The sequence below is a fragment of the Crassostrea angulata genome, chromosome 5 (genome assembly GCF_025612915.1).
Source record: "Crassostrea angulata isolate pt1a10 chromosome 5, ASM2561291v2, whole genome shotgun sequence".
NCBI classification, from domain to species: domain Eukaryota; kingdom Metazoa; phylum Mollusca; class Bivalvia; order Ostreida; family Ostreidae; genus Magallana; species Magallana angulata.
The window spans coordinates 16918231-16933186 of record NC_069115.1 but is presented as its reverse complement, the minus strand read 5'-3'; the positions used below and the strand labels follow the sequence as shown (position 1 = coordinate 16933186).

The 14956-nt window shown below is 34.1% G+C and overlaps 1 pseudogene; it reads right to left on the bottom strand.

Moving 5' to 3' along the window:
- Positions 1-1659: 1659 nt before the first annotated feature.
- On the bottom strand, positions 1660-13625 carry LOC128183565 (dynein axonemal heavy chain 8-like; annotated as a pseudogene).
- Between the last annotated feature and the right edge of the window lie 1331 nt (positions 13626-14956).

The window sequence follows — 14956 nt, the reverse complement described above, 5'->3', positions numbered from 1 at the left end:
CTATTTATATATTGTTTATTTTAGTCAAAATTGTAAAACTAACATTCCAAGATGATTTATATATGTACGTAATAATTATTTCAACGAAGTTAAAAATAAACACAATTAACTAAATCGGTGTCTCAATCTTAAATATAATATGCTGCCTAATTCATTACAATGTAATTTGTTATAATTTTACAAGCATTTGTCAGATGCCAATTTTGCATACATGACTTATCCAAGTTTGTTCTCGACACTCTCGTTTGTCCAACATATTCAAAATCATGAAATAAACGTCTTTTAAATGATGCATACCTATATATGTAGGGGTATTTAGGGTGAGTGGGGGCATTCAGCTCGCCCTCTCCCCTAAACATGTCAAAATAAAGTTAAATCATAATCTTTTTGGCAGCTTGTGAGTCTTACTAATCAATTTTTTCAAAACCTACGAGATTTTTCTACATGACAGATTTTAACGGTATATTAAGAAAAAAAACCCGTTGCTTTAATGATGTAACGTTTAAGTTAGAAAACCCATTTCATTCACGCTCCCCATGGGTTCAAATGTGACCAAGCAACCACCTTGGAGTATACAGATTATGGTCTTGTGATACAACTGGCATGTTATTATCAATTTTAAAAAACTTCATTTACATCATTCAACAAGATTTTATTTTCTGTAAAATCTGTTTATTTAGATCCCTTTTTCAAAGGTAAAAGGATCTCTGCAAAGTAGAAGCTTTTGTTGGGTGTACTGCATAGATCTAAAAAGCTTTAAAAACTTGTAATTCGATCATTTCTTAAATATTATCCCGACAAGAAATATCACAAAAGTCTAGCTTTGAATACTTCATTTTTACCATACAAAATCTCTAGGATCCAGAACTTCTGCCTACGATCTTCCACTGCTAATGGATGTAAATATAATTCGTTTACAGTAGTTGTCCTTCGATTAATACCAGAACTAAATTTGTTTGTGGAAGATAAAGGATACATGGGACGAAAAATGCATAATGGAATCATTGTTGTCAAAGAATAGTCTCTCCGTTGTATAGATGGTTTACCAATGAAAGGGCAATAGAATATATAGGAAGAATGACCACAAGTAGGCTCGAACCCAGGATTCTTCTCTACGATTGTTTAGATGAGTAACCAATGATGGTATGTTGTACATGAATGTATACCATGTAGCCATTCTCAAGAGATGCACAGACATAGATTTGGTGCTGACGGAAGTATAAAAGGAACCTAGTGTAATTTCTGGTCATCAATAACAGCGTCTTCTGAACTATTATTGTTTAGCTATAAAGTTTGAGAGTAAAGGCAGCTGTCCTACTAACGTTATGAATTTTGAACATATTCTTGATATGCTGAGAATTCTATGTTTAAATATGGACATTTATATATCTTGGCAGACATAAACCCCCGGTAATTCTAAAAATAAATTGATTATCATCAGTACTGCTTGGTACAAAGAATTTCGAACAAGTGAAAAAAGATGAAATACATTGACTTGGTCAAGTGGCAAATTTATACATGATTGTCAAGAAGGTAGCATTTGAGTGGCACAATGAAAAGACATTGTGTCTGGGAAGTAAGAATTGTATATTATGGAAATCTACCTCTTCAAACGATATTAGGGGTATAAAAACCAATTAAAAAATAACACAGATCTGCCTCTTCAACAACATTCAATTTTAATTAAAATCAGTAGCTTGTAAAACTTTTGACACATAGGCATGAAAAATACAGAAAAAATATATACATACTTTTAATATTTTAAATATATAAAATATCAACAAGGGTATAAACAAATACTTAATGCATCACTGTCAAGGAAAACCAACATTCTTTAATAAATCGTTATGCTTTAGGGAGTCTACAGTCCTCCCCATATATTTTATCACAGTGTGAAACACAACTGGACGGATTTTCACCTAAACAAAATTAATAGGTGATAGATCCATGGAATAAGATTTGGCTACATAATGCTATGATAATGTATTGCATACCAGTTAAAAAAACACATATATAAGAATCACATTTATATAATTTAAAACCATCAACAGTTTTTTTTAATAAAGATCTCGGAAAATCAGCTCTATACCAGTCAATTAACTTTAATCAAAACCACTACTAAAACAGTCACAATTTATAGAGAGAAAATTCAAAACTCTCCAGCAAAGTCACACTACATTGTTCTTTGTCGTTTAATACGGCCATATAGTGGCAGTCAGTCCGCGCAGAGCCTCACCTCCTTTTTGATGTCGATTTCCATGATGGGGTCACGTGGGGCAATTCTGGATGCATACAAGGGACATTGGAAGGAGGGCTCCTGTAGGGCTGGCTTCTCGTTGACTGGGTAGCACTGGAGATGGAGGACGGGGAGAGGGGCGTATCCCTGGCGCGAGGCCTGGTCATTGAACTCATTGGTCGTCTTCTCGATGGAGCAGCCCCATAGGTGGATTCCGTGGATGTAGACACCCTCTGGTGGAGGTTGGAGGAGCTATTAAACAAGAACATTTAAGTGGCTATCTTTATTGATCTATATACCAGTACATAAATAAAAGGACTATGTGCGGTATGGTCAAATATCTGCCCCCGATTTCAACCAATTTTTAAATTGTATCGTATAAAAATAAAATCTTCACAAATCATTGTATAGAGGATTCCTATAACTTTGATGTTGATTTTAGTCATCATTGCTCATTCGCTGTTTATCTATGACGTCACCTAAATGACCCAATTCCCGCAAATTTGAAAAACAAATGAAAATATTCTAATTTTTGCTCTATATTTTGCATTCGGAAGTATAGAGCGCAGGTCTGCTCAAGTGCGATTTTAACATATGTTTTTCTTCAGATAGTTATACACATTATACTAAAAAATGGTACTTGAGCAAGCCTGCGCTCGATGTTTCCTAGTCGAAAAACCATCGGAAAACACCCATATTTTGCCACAAATCATCAATTTATCAAAATAACGCAATCTTCATGACGTCATTTCTACATTATGACGTCACTGTGGTGATAACCTTTTACACATTTATTTCCAACATGATTTTAACTATCTTTCACCTTATTTTTAAAACTTTGATTTTGGGGGCAAAAAATGCATAAAACCGCACTTAGTCCTTTTCCTTGAATATCATAGTCAGACAAACCAGTACTTTATGAATCCCTTTTATTAAAGCAGCTACTGTTATAAAATGACCTAAGTATGCAAATTGTCCATTCATTTCCTAGAGCACTAGTTGTGCTCTCATACAGATCAAATGTACTTACATGTCCAAAGTCTCTGAATGTGGTGTCAGTCTGGAAGGTGAACTGTTCAAAGTTGCCTGACCTGTCCCCACAGTAGTTCTTGATGGCCTCCTGCTTCAGCAAAGCTAGGAGTCCTCTAGGATTGAAAAACGCTCCTAGCCAGTAGGCTGGCATTGCCTTTCTACCCTATACACATTGAAATCAAAATAATGTTAAATAGAAGTACTTCTTGAATTGCAGTCATTGATGCTAATAACTTTAACTGTTTATGTACATGGTTCCAATTTTTCCAACCCCTGCTCACGCATTAAAAGTAAGATAACATTAGCCAATAAAATACCAGTAAATGTTAACACAGGCGAAGGTGATATACTAATTGCTCTGTAAACTAAAAGAACTGCATATACCCGTACTCTTATAATGATTTCATCCCTAATTATAGTCAGTTTCAATCCTCTAGCATGGCACAAAATGATTTTTGAAATAATTACAGTCTTGATGAATTGTATTGGTCATCCCTAGCACTTTGCTAGAACAGTGTTTTAATATAAATAAAAGAGGAGTTTTTTTTTACCATACTGAGGATTTTCTCAAAGTGTTTCCAGCGGTCCTCCTGGTCACGGAGCCACTGGGCGGCGTTGTAGGTGTAGGGTGGTGCCGTTGTGCCGGTCATCTTACACCAGATCCTGGGAATCCTCAGGTGGTACAGGTCGTCCGCGGCAGACAGATAGTGGTCACTCAACTGGTCACCCATTACATTGTTCTCACAGGCGTTTCTTATTGTCTGAAAACCACAGCAGTTTTTTTTTCGTAACAAAATATGTTTAATTGTTTTGAAGTAGGTATTTTCATATTGTCACAACCGAACATTTCGTTGTATGTTCCCCCATTGACATTTAGAGACTTAAGGAAATATTCAAATTTAAAATCAAATTTCAATCTACAGGTCTCTGTTATAAAAATATAAACTCACTGTGAGGGTGTTTCTGACTTCAGTTAACAATTGATGTAGAATCTCACACTCCTTCATGATGAAGTCATTAAAGATGGGGTAGTCTCCTGGCAGCTTACGGATTTTCCCCACAACAAACTCGCGGAAAGACTGGAAGAATGAAATTATTTATATATATTTAAATAAATGTCAAATATTTCCTAGATATTGAACCAAGAAGATAATACATGGTTATCTTGTTCTAAGCAGTTTCATCATTATTACTGTTACTGTATAATGATTAACAGATTTCTAAATTCTTGTCACCATTTGTCATTTTAACATATTAGATTTTAATTGTGTGTCCTATAGATTTTAGGACAAAAAAAATGGTAACTTCAGAACAAGGAAAAGTATTGAAAATCAAATAGAAAGGTTGAACATTAATGTACTTTGACCCATTGTCTAAAGAGTACCTTGCTACTGTTGCCGATTTTGGGCGTTTTCTGCAGCAGGTCGTTGCAGATCTGCCACAGCTCCACCTCCTTGAAGCGGATTTTGTGGGTGGCGTAGCTGGCGGTGGAGAAGACCCCCTGGTGAACCACGGATGGGTTGTTACTAGTCTTACTGATTCCTGCCTGGGCTGGGCCTGAAAGTTGAAAGGTTAATCTTCATGAAAAACTCGTATTGTAAACTAAGTACTGTATTTTCCTTGTTTTAATGTGAGTATACTTAGTAATTGATTCTATGATTCTGCCATTTTTTTTATCATGCAGAATCCTAAAATATCTACCGGTAATTGCAAGTGCCAAACATTTTTGTAATGCAATATATATAGTTCACAACTGTCAGAAAAACTAAAGCCAGATTAAAATCTGTGTAGGGCATTTCTGGAAATTTTATGCAGATGTCAATTCCTTCCTCAAATTAACCGAATCTAAATAGGAATTTATAGAACATGAGTACATGTACTTCAGATGCAGCACAGAACAAATAGTCCTTCACAATGTCTGGCAGATTAATCAAATAAACATGATAACTTACCGTCGAACGGGGTGGGTGGTCGCGGGAACATCTTGTGGGACAGGGTCAGCGTAGAAGGCATGCTGTCGAACACCTTGTTCAGCCGCGTGAACACGTACTGGTCATCTCCAAGCAGGGTCTGTCAGGGAAAAAAAGCCATTTTTATTTCATTGCATGGTCAACTGCAGCTACATCAAACATTTGCTGCACAGCTTTTATTCTTTTTTATTTCAGATGAATAATTGTCCTAATGAGGGCTATAGAGTCTATGTAAGTGCATTGAAATATGATATATGAAACATAATTTCAAAACACACTTTGCATAATATCTTTGATAGCTTTAATGCCTACTATATATCAAAATGTATACCATTAAATAAAATCATAGTGCTTTAAATGCTATGAAAAAAAAAGTTTTAAAAAAGCAGGTGACCACAATTGTGCACATTTATTATTTATACACTTCACACTGGAGAGAGAGAGAGAGAGAGAGAGAGAGAGAGAGAGAGAGAGAGAGAGAGAGAGAGAGAGAGAGATTGAGAAATAAAGGAGACAGAGAGGGAAAGAAATAAAGAGAAAGAGAAGTAATTTTATCTTAAATTTGGACTCAATGAAAGTTAAATTCATCTAGTGTATAATTTTCATCCAAAATGCAAATTGTACTTGTCCGATATACATGTACATGTATTAAATAAATATAATTGTGTATGCTAATTTAAAAACACAATAAATACCCTTCAACCAATGAGTAAAATTGATTAAATCTTCATACATTAATTTTTCTAGTAATTATAATCCTCTCCCTTAATCCAATACCAAATATAAATATTGAACATGAGCTATAATTAAAATACAAATTTACATATATTGACAGTTAATTACATACATAAATATAAACTGTTTAATCCGATGTACCATGATCTTCACCTCGCAAAAAATGCACAAAATTTAATTCCTAATCTATAACAATTTAATCTCAACTCGATCCTTTCATCGTGACAATCCTCGGGTTTGAGTACACAAACTTCCTCAATGTGAACCACACCTGGCCCCGCGGTTATAAAACTTTTTTGAGTACGATCTCGTACTCCAAATCGTACTCCTACTCAAGATATCGAGGTTATAAAACTTTTTCATACTCCTACTCGTACTCCGGCTGAGTACAAAAATGCGATTTTCTGAGTAAGCTTTGAAGCTTTCTCAAAGTCGTACTCAAGACATTTAATCTAAATAAAATGCAGTGCAAACATATAATATTGTTCATATTGTAACATTGTTGTATTATACGCTCTAATTTAATCATATTTACATGTATATGAATTAAAATGGAAAGTTTTTATCATTTTATTAATGACATATCTAGATATAAAGGAGGTGAATTTAAGAGTAAGGGCGAACTGCAACCAAGATTATCAAAATAACTTTTAGATAGTTTGCTTCATTGTCAAATACAACCCATACACCCCATCATTTAAAACAAAGAAATCAATGTACATGTATCGTTATTAATCAATTTCAATCAGATGTACTTGCTGGGTCCATTGTTTGATTATAGTGAAAATGTAGGTTAGTTCTAAACATTACAAAGGATGGGGGATGCATAAAAGTCTAACGCTTTCTATTACTTACTTATTAATCAATTATCATTTATGTTGCATGTCACAAAACTTGGAAAGAGAAACATTTTATAGAATAAGCGGTAAATCAGTGGCGGAGTAAAGGAGGTCGCACCCGGCGCCCCCCCCCCCAGCCCTAAAAAAAATGTCCAAATAAAGTTAAATCATACTCCTTCTGGCAAAGAAAATGTACAACTTGCGAGTATTAATTATCTTTTTTTTTACCTTGAGGGATTTCTCTACATTAGACTGTTTCAATGGTGCAATATGAAGAAAACGCGTGTGTTCAATGGTGTAACTAAAAAAACCCAGGAAAAAAACATTTTGGTTACGCTGTCCTTGGGTTCAAATATGACCAGTCACCCATATACCCACCTTTAAGTAATTGGTTATGCTAACTAGTGTTTTAACGACTCTTCCATTGTTATTATAATATAAGCTGGTATATATAGTTATCTTTTATTAAAACTTCATTAATTTACATTGTCCCATTGAACTTGGTTTTTAAACTGATTAATTTACAGTCATTCGAAAGAAAAAAAATAAAAGGATATGTATCTTGGATTTCTACAAGACAGAGGAATTTGATGACTGTAGGTCTTAAATCTACACACCTTTAAAAATTGTAAATAATTTTATTACTTTAAGTATACCGGTAATCACGAGAAGAAATATCTCAAACGTCTATTTAAAGACTTCCTTTTTACCCTACAAAATCTCTAGAATCCTGGATCTTCCGGCTGTTTGCGGCTGTTTAGCAGACTCTTCTGACATTCTCGGCGCTTCCTCCTGAATTGTGTTGGTGGTCATTATTGAACAAGGTTCATTTCTTTTTATCTCGAAAAATCGATAATAAAAACCTATTTTGAAAGTTAACAAAAAGCAATCTTACTTGGAAATGTAGAAAGTAATCAAGAATCAGCAGTAAGTAATTAAAACGCAGATTAAAGGGCGTTAGATGTAAACATAAAGATAATATTTCGAATTTTTAAGTTTTGTATTGGCAATATTTTAAAATTATGACGTACATATTTGGCTTCCTAGGTGACCATATATACTACAGGTAGCTGCAGAGATCTAGATGTGTTCTTTGTCTAATATAGACCGCAACTTCTTTTTAATTTTACTGCGGGAAGGTAGATTGTCCATTCCGAACCATCTACCAGTAATTGATTTTTATTTTCCAAATATTAAAGAAATTTTACCATGGAACATCACCTACCTTACGATCTTTATTATTTATTTCGAATTAAAACATCAAGAGCATAGACATGTCTAACTATACGTAAGGTGAAATGCAATGTTTGGTTTAACATTTGATTATAAACGCTCGAATATAAGGATGGTGGGTCCCGGTGACCCCATAGTCTTAAGTATTATATTAGTACCTTTCTACAAATAAAATTTGGTGTTATGACATCAAATTTTATTCTTAAATACACAGTTATGGAAAAACATTAAGTATGATCGACGTATATATTCTGCTTGAGAATTAGGGTAATTTAAAGTTAATTAAAAGCTTGTTTATGTAAAAAAAAGAAAAAAAAGATAACACTTAAATTAATCATAACCCGCATGATAAAAGCTAGAATTTATGAGAGAGAGAGAGAGAGAGAGAGAGAGAGAGAGAGAGAGATTTGAAGGGGATTATTGTTATTCTATGCAATCGATTGAAAATACATGTACTACTTAAAATAGCTTCTTCGCATTTTCATGTGAGAGATTTTTCTCTATTTAGCTTAGCTGTGGGAATATTCATCTCTTAAATTGTTTAATTTTATTAGCAAGTAACTATTTAGATAATTCATATAGCTATTCCTTTTTTATCTAAAGTAATCAAATATCTATGTCAAATGCATCAAAATTAACACATGTATTTCGAATTTTAAAGATGAATAGGAAAAGGCTTGCTCAAAAATATCAATGGACGTTACTTAAGATTAAAAATGACACAGTATGTATATATAAATTCTAAACACACATTTTCAAGCCTTGACTAAGTGAGAAAAACTTGAACCATCAATAAAACCCCACAAAAAGGGGTACAGCAACTTTAGTACACAATTTCCTTGAACACGTTGTTTCGGTTTAACGTGGTCCTCAAATTGGAAATTTCAAAAATATTTCAATTAGTGAATTTTCTTAAACTCTCGTGCACATTCCCAAAAATATTAAAATGAGAAACTTTACGTGTGTCCTTGGCTTTTGGCATATGTTCATTGATGCAATTCCAACACCCACCCCTACCCCACCCCTTCAAGATATTAGATGTTTTTTTCTCACAAGAATTTTAAAAGGCAAATATAGTACTAAGTATGTTGCAATTAAATTGGAATACCCATATAATTTCCTTAGTGTATACTATATGAGTGTAAAAATAAACGGATTTCTCAGTATTTTTGTGATTTTCTCAAGTATATGTTCCTATTTTTGAATTAAACTCTTCCCTGTTTTCCCTAATACAGGAACTGCTCACTAAATATCTTAAGAGATATCCACTTGGGGGCAGTGACTTTCCAGTTTTGTATTGGCGTCGTTTCTGACCTTTTCCTGGCATGTAAAATATCAAAATCGTATAAAAGCCAGGAAAACTTAAGATACATCGAACTAAATTCTATGTTGAAATACTCTCTTCATATCCGTGTAAATTCTTACTTCTTTCTTTTATATTCATATCGTTCCTTACAACATAATTATACTTAATCATCACATGCATGAATCACTATCTGAGTCTCATGAGAGAGAGAGAGAGAGAGAGAGAGAGAGAGAGAGAGAGAGAGATTTGACATAAACACAATTTGTTGATAATTTTACCAATTACACTGGATTTATCGTCTCTGTTGCTCAAAAATTCATAAGTTATAGATGCAGACACATCTCCATGCTTGCAGATGGAGAAGGTAATAAGTACATGTAAATAATGTGTTACATTTTGTTAATAAATAATTAATCTGAATACATGTACAGTTTGCCTACATGCCAGGAATATTTACATGAATTACCGTTCTCTGTCTTTCTTCAGAGACGTAAAATTTCATCGATCGGCTTTTGGAGCATACTCCAAATAGTACTCAGCGGAGAACGTACTCCAAAACTTTTATAACCTCGGTTTTTTAAGTCGTACTCAGTGGAGCACATACTCGGAGTACGGAGTATGAGTATGAGTACGAGTATGAAAAAAGTTTTATAACCTCGGGGCCTGGGTTGCCGAGGATGAAACTATGTATGCTACATTAGGAACTCTACATCATTTCTAAGTGTGATTGCCTTCCTATAGATGAGTGTTCTAGAACACAACTCTCTGATTAAACTAGTAACTAAGGACTGCAAAGTCTACAAGGGTGGTTCTTGGAAAAGCCTAGATGGGGTTACCTCTATTGGATACAGGCCGCCCTGATATTGCAGCGTTCAAATAGACACAAAAATTTTCAAGTCCACAAAAACTCATTTCTATAAATGTATGTCTCCCAATTACCAGTGCATTGACAAAATTCTAAAATTTTCATTGATCGTACCTAAGATGGATTTTTTCCCCCTATTCAAGCTAGCAATTTTTTTTACATTTATAAAAAGGATATTTCAAAAAGGAAAAAAATGTACTAAATCTACATAAAAATAAGGGCACTAAACTTTTTGAACTACTGAATAGATTCAAATTTCAACTTGAAAATGAAATTATGGTACACATTGTATATGTACAAATACATGTACATATGTATGAAAAATTTAAGACAGATTGGAAAGGAACTCCATTAAATATACCTGGTCCAGTAATACAGTCAAGTGACATCAAAATGGCTATTAAAATTGTGAGCTTAAATATATAATTCCAAGCAAGTTGCATGCATTAAGCAGCCATAGTGATATACTGCAAGGAATAATTTCACTGAGTGAGGCTTGTGTGATATATCAAAAACATTAATTTGTAATCATATATATTTATATATATATATAGATTAAGTTAAACTCAGCTACAGTAGTCAGCAAGTAATATAGTAGCTCTGGGACCCAATCACTCCAAGACTGGCAGGCAGAGGATTACACTGTGTTTGACATAAAAAGCAGATCAGTCAGCTGATATGTGAGACATAGAGGAATAAACTGTTTGCCTTTTGGTTGTATTTTTTCTCGAAAATGGGGGTGGGGGTTGGGAGGGGGGGGGCTTAAATAGAAACATAGATTTTTGAAAATGGCTCTTGGAAAGAACCTCATGTACTCATGTGTTTCTGACATGACAGCTTAGATGAAAAGTTTAAATAATTATTTAACAAAGATAAAATGAAAAACAAAAATGTTTTACACATGAATACATTTTGTAATAAAAAAGAAATGGGATTGGGGTGGGAAATTTACTAGGATCACAGCATGAAGATTTTTTTTTTTAAATATAAAGCCTGTATATTTCCATTTTTCATGCAAAAATATGAAAATTCTAAGTGTTCACTGTTCATGCATTTTTTTTTACCTATAATCAAATTGCAGGACTAAGAGCAATTAAATTTCTAAAAACTTTGGTATACTTCTAAATATAAAAAGTGCACAGACCCCTACCTTTCTTTTGAACTACAGGATTCAAATTCATAAAAATTAAATTATCCCCCGAAAAAATATTCTCTCTACTTGACATGTACAGTGTACAAAATCAAAGTAAAATTTAACGACAACTTAAAAAAAAAATCTCTCCAAATTCAGAATATCAATAATCTAATTTTACATTTCAATGAAACCATGTTCTATAAGTGAGAGGAAAAAAAATGAATAAAAGATCAGAGTCCAGTTGAAGGGATTCTAAATTTGCTGGATTAAGCTATGTTCTGGTTTCACCCATTGTGTAAAAAAAAATATCAACATGAGGTGATGAGTTAAGGGGAGTTAATCGTAGTAGTCACATGTTAAGAATTATTTTGGCTATGGTCACACTTTTTTGCACACTGTTATTTTGCCTACCGCACTAAGTTCATCCTGTTAGGCAAGGAAAAAAGACAAACAAATGAAAAAAAAATCATTCAATTCGATAAAAAAGCATAGAAAAAATTGCATTTCATAATTAATTAATACAATTAGCTCTACGTAATCTAAAAATTTAAAAAGTAAAAATTTTAGTGTCTTCTAAAAAAAAAATTGGCTTACAAATTAGTATCATTTTTCAATTTTTATTTTTAGCAATGCTTATTTTCTTAAATAATTTCAATTTTGTGCAGAGCTTGCAGGATAAAATGTACAAGTATGCATTAATAATAGACAAACCGTATTAATCAAACTCACAAGTGACTGTCGAAAATAAAATGAAATTTTTCCAATCTCAAATGAAATAAAAAGTTAAAGTGTCTCTGTACCAAATTTGGATGAACATATTTTTTAACAACAATTTTTCTGGGTCACTCTATAGATTAGTTCATTCCCCCCTCCCCCAATATAACAAAAAGGAAGATATATATTGATATACATCAACAGAGCACCATGAAATAGCTAGCCCCATCTAAAAGAGCTAGCCCTAATAGTTCCACTGAATAATTGTCGAAAGAGTGAAAATGTTCGAAAGTGACTGATATGCAAACAGGCCAAAACTGAATTAGTGATGAATAATTAGGGCGCATGACTTACCACGATGGTCTGGTGGATGTGACAGCCCTCGGGAACGTCCAGATTGTGATTCGGAGCGCTATGTAGTGCCTGGATCAGGGTGTTCAGCCGAACGTTCGGATTAAAGAAAGCTTGTGGATGACGATACTTCACTGCAATGACATGAAATAATTCATGAATATGTTAAAGCATAAAAAGCAAATCCAAGAGGCAACGGAATGTATCAATTTTCAAAGACTAACTTATAGGACCACACATTGCTTCAGAAGTAGAATTACAGTACTCAATAGAAATAAACATTTAAAACATCAATAAAGTTTTGTACATGTCACAGCTGCAGCCAAACAATACTAGCATTCAGGATGCAGACGGGCAGACAAATACTCAAGACTAATTTAAGGAGGCTGGCTAGTCAACATATCAACCATTAGATCTGCCTTAAACTTTGACATATTATAATTTTTGCCATAAGATATCATTTAGTGAAGGAAAATCCAAAAAATCTAGCTTTTAAATATTTTCTATATTTTCATACAGACTTCTTTTTCTTTAGGAGATTAAAATAGTCTAAAAATGGCCACGACCATCGAGCCCTCTTAAATGGCTTTATATAGGTAGGTCGTTAATTGAATATTGATAAACAATACAAAAGAACTTACGTCCTTTGACCTCGAAGTCCCTCTTGAGGGCCCCCGAGGACAGCCAGAAGTCCACCCTAGCACATAATTTGCTGGTCGTAGAAGTCCGTCACATGAATGCCGTACACGATCTGTCAACGCGAAATGAATGATAAAAAATTGCATGGGAAAAGCACACACAAAATTATTCTGGTGGCAAACTAAATTTCATTGAGTAAATAAACACCCACAAATGTTCTTATTCATCTAATTCTCGCAGAAATTCTAATTCAATGGATATGATTTTAAAACTTATGCAAAATATCATGTCCTTGCAGGGATTAACAATTTAAGGTTTATCATTAAAATCAATGTAAATTAAAAATTCTTTTTCCAAATAAGCTCTACTGATCAACTGATATAAACAATCAATCTTATTAAATTAATGTTTATCTAGTAAACTGGATCTAGAAAAAGTGGCTACCAACCTCAGCGACCATGTATCTGATGCCATTGTAGGAGACAGAGCAAGAATTCTGGCAGCTATCGGGCGCCACTGAGGTCAGTGGTTCCTTGAACTCATTCTGAACAATGGCAAGTGCCTCCTGTAAAAAATTAAACAGTAAAATGTAAAACAACCTTTTTTCTACAAAACAAATCAATTATTAAAGAATATCCTCTCAAGAAATAAATCCACAGATGCTTGATAACCATTTTTTCTTTTGCCTATTTTTTCTGGTTTGCAAGAAAATTAAAACATGCCAGCATGCGACCATTTATTAGTCTACCTGCCTTGTCAGTAAATTGGGAATAAAACAGCTGGCTTGAGCAGTTGATGTCATTTCTGACAGTTGATCTCATACCTGACAGTTGATGTCTTACCTTTAGACAGCTGTAGCCGATGTTGAAGAAGTCCTGGGGACAGTTCCAGCCCCCTTGTCCAAACCTGGCCCTCAGCTGGATGGCCGCGTGGAGGAAGCACATATTATGCAGCATCACTGGCCACTCTGGACGCGACGACTGTTTGAGTATGTCAGGCTCAAACCAGGAGAACGACCGAATCATGCTGTCCTTCATCACCTGTCAAGGTCAACCATGAAAGAACAAGGTCAGATTTGAAACTTATCATACGTATATTACTGTACTTCATTATTTTTTATCTAACACCTAATTTTCACAGATTTTTTTTGATTGAACTTGATTCTCAAAAATCAACTGTCTGTTGAAGTTAGAAACATGTTCAGCCACACTTAAAATAGAACCACTATTTTATGCATCCTTAACACTCTGAATTTTGCAAAAAGAGCCTAAAATTATTCTCCATGAATAATAAAAAAACAAAGTATAATATTAATTAGATCATGATTTATATTTATTGTATCCTTAGGTTCAATCAAATTTGAAAACTTCTAGAAATTATCAAAATCATTATCAGTTCATTCATGAGAACTTAAGGCAACTGTACCTTTGGTGTGTCGACCAAAGCCTTGATGGAGTTCTGGAGCAGTCTGACTGGGATGACCTCGGGGTCGGCCTGACACGCCACCCACAGGCGGAATCCCTCGGGGTTGGGCTTCTCCACCAGGAAGGACTCCAGACTGTTCAGGACGTTGGGTGCATTGTGAGCATTATGGAGGTACACCCAGGATCCCTGGAAGACAGGTTAAATATTATAAATGTCAATGTTAAATCAAGATTTTAAATGATGTCTTCATTGTGTAAAATACAGTGAACAAAATTTGGATTTCGTCGTTTCCTAAGGACAGCCTGCGTTAAACCACTGCCCTGATCAGCAAGCACTGTCAATTAAGTATGAAAGTGGCAACCATAAATCTAAGCGCTAATGACTTTCGTTCATTTATCAAGAATTATAAACTTTAAATTCCAAACAGGCAAATCAGAATGGAGTTTAAATAACATCAAAACTGTTCAAACTGACTA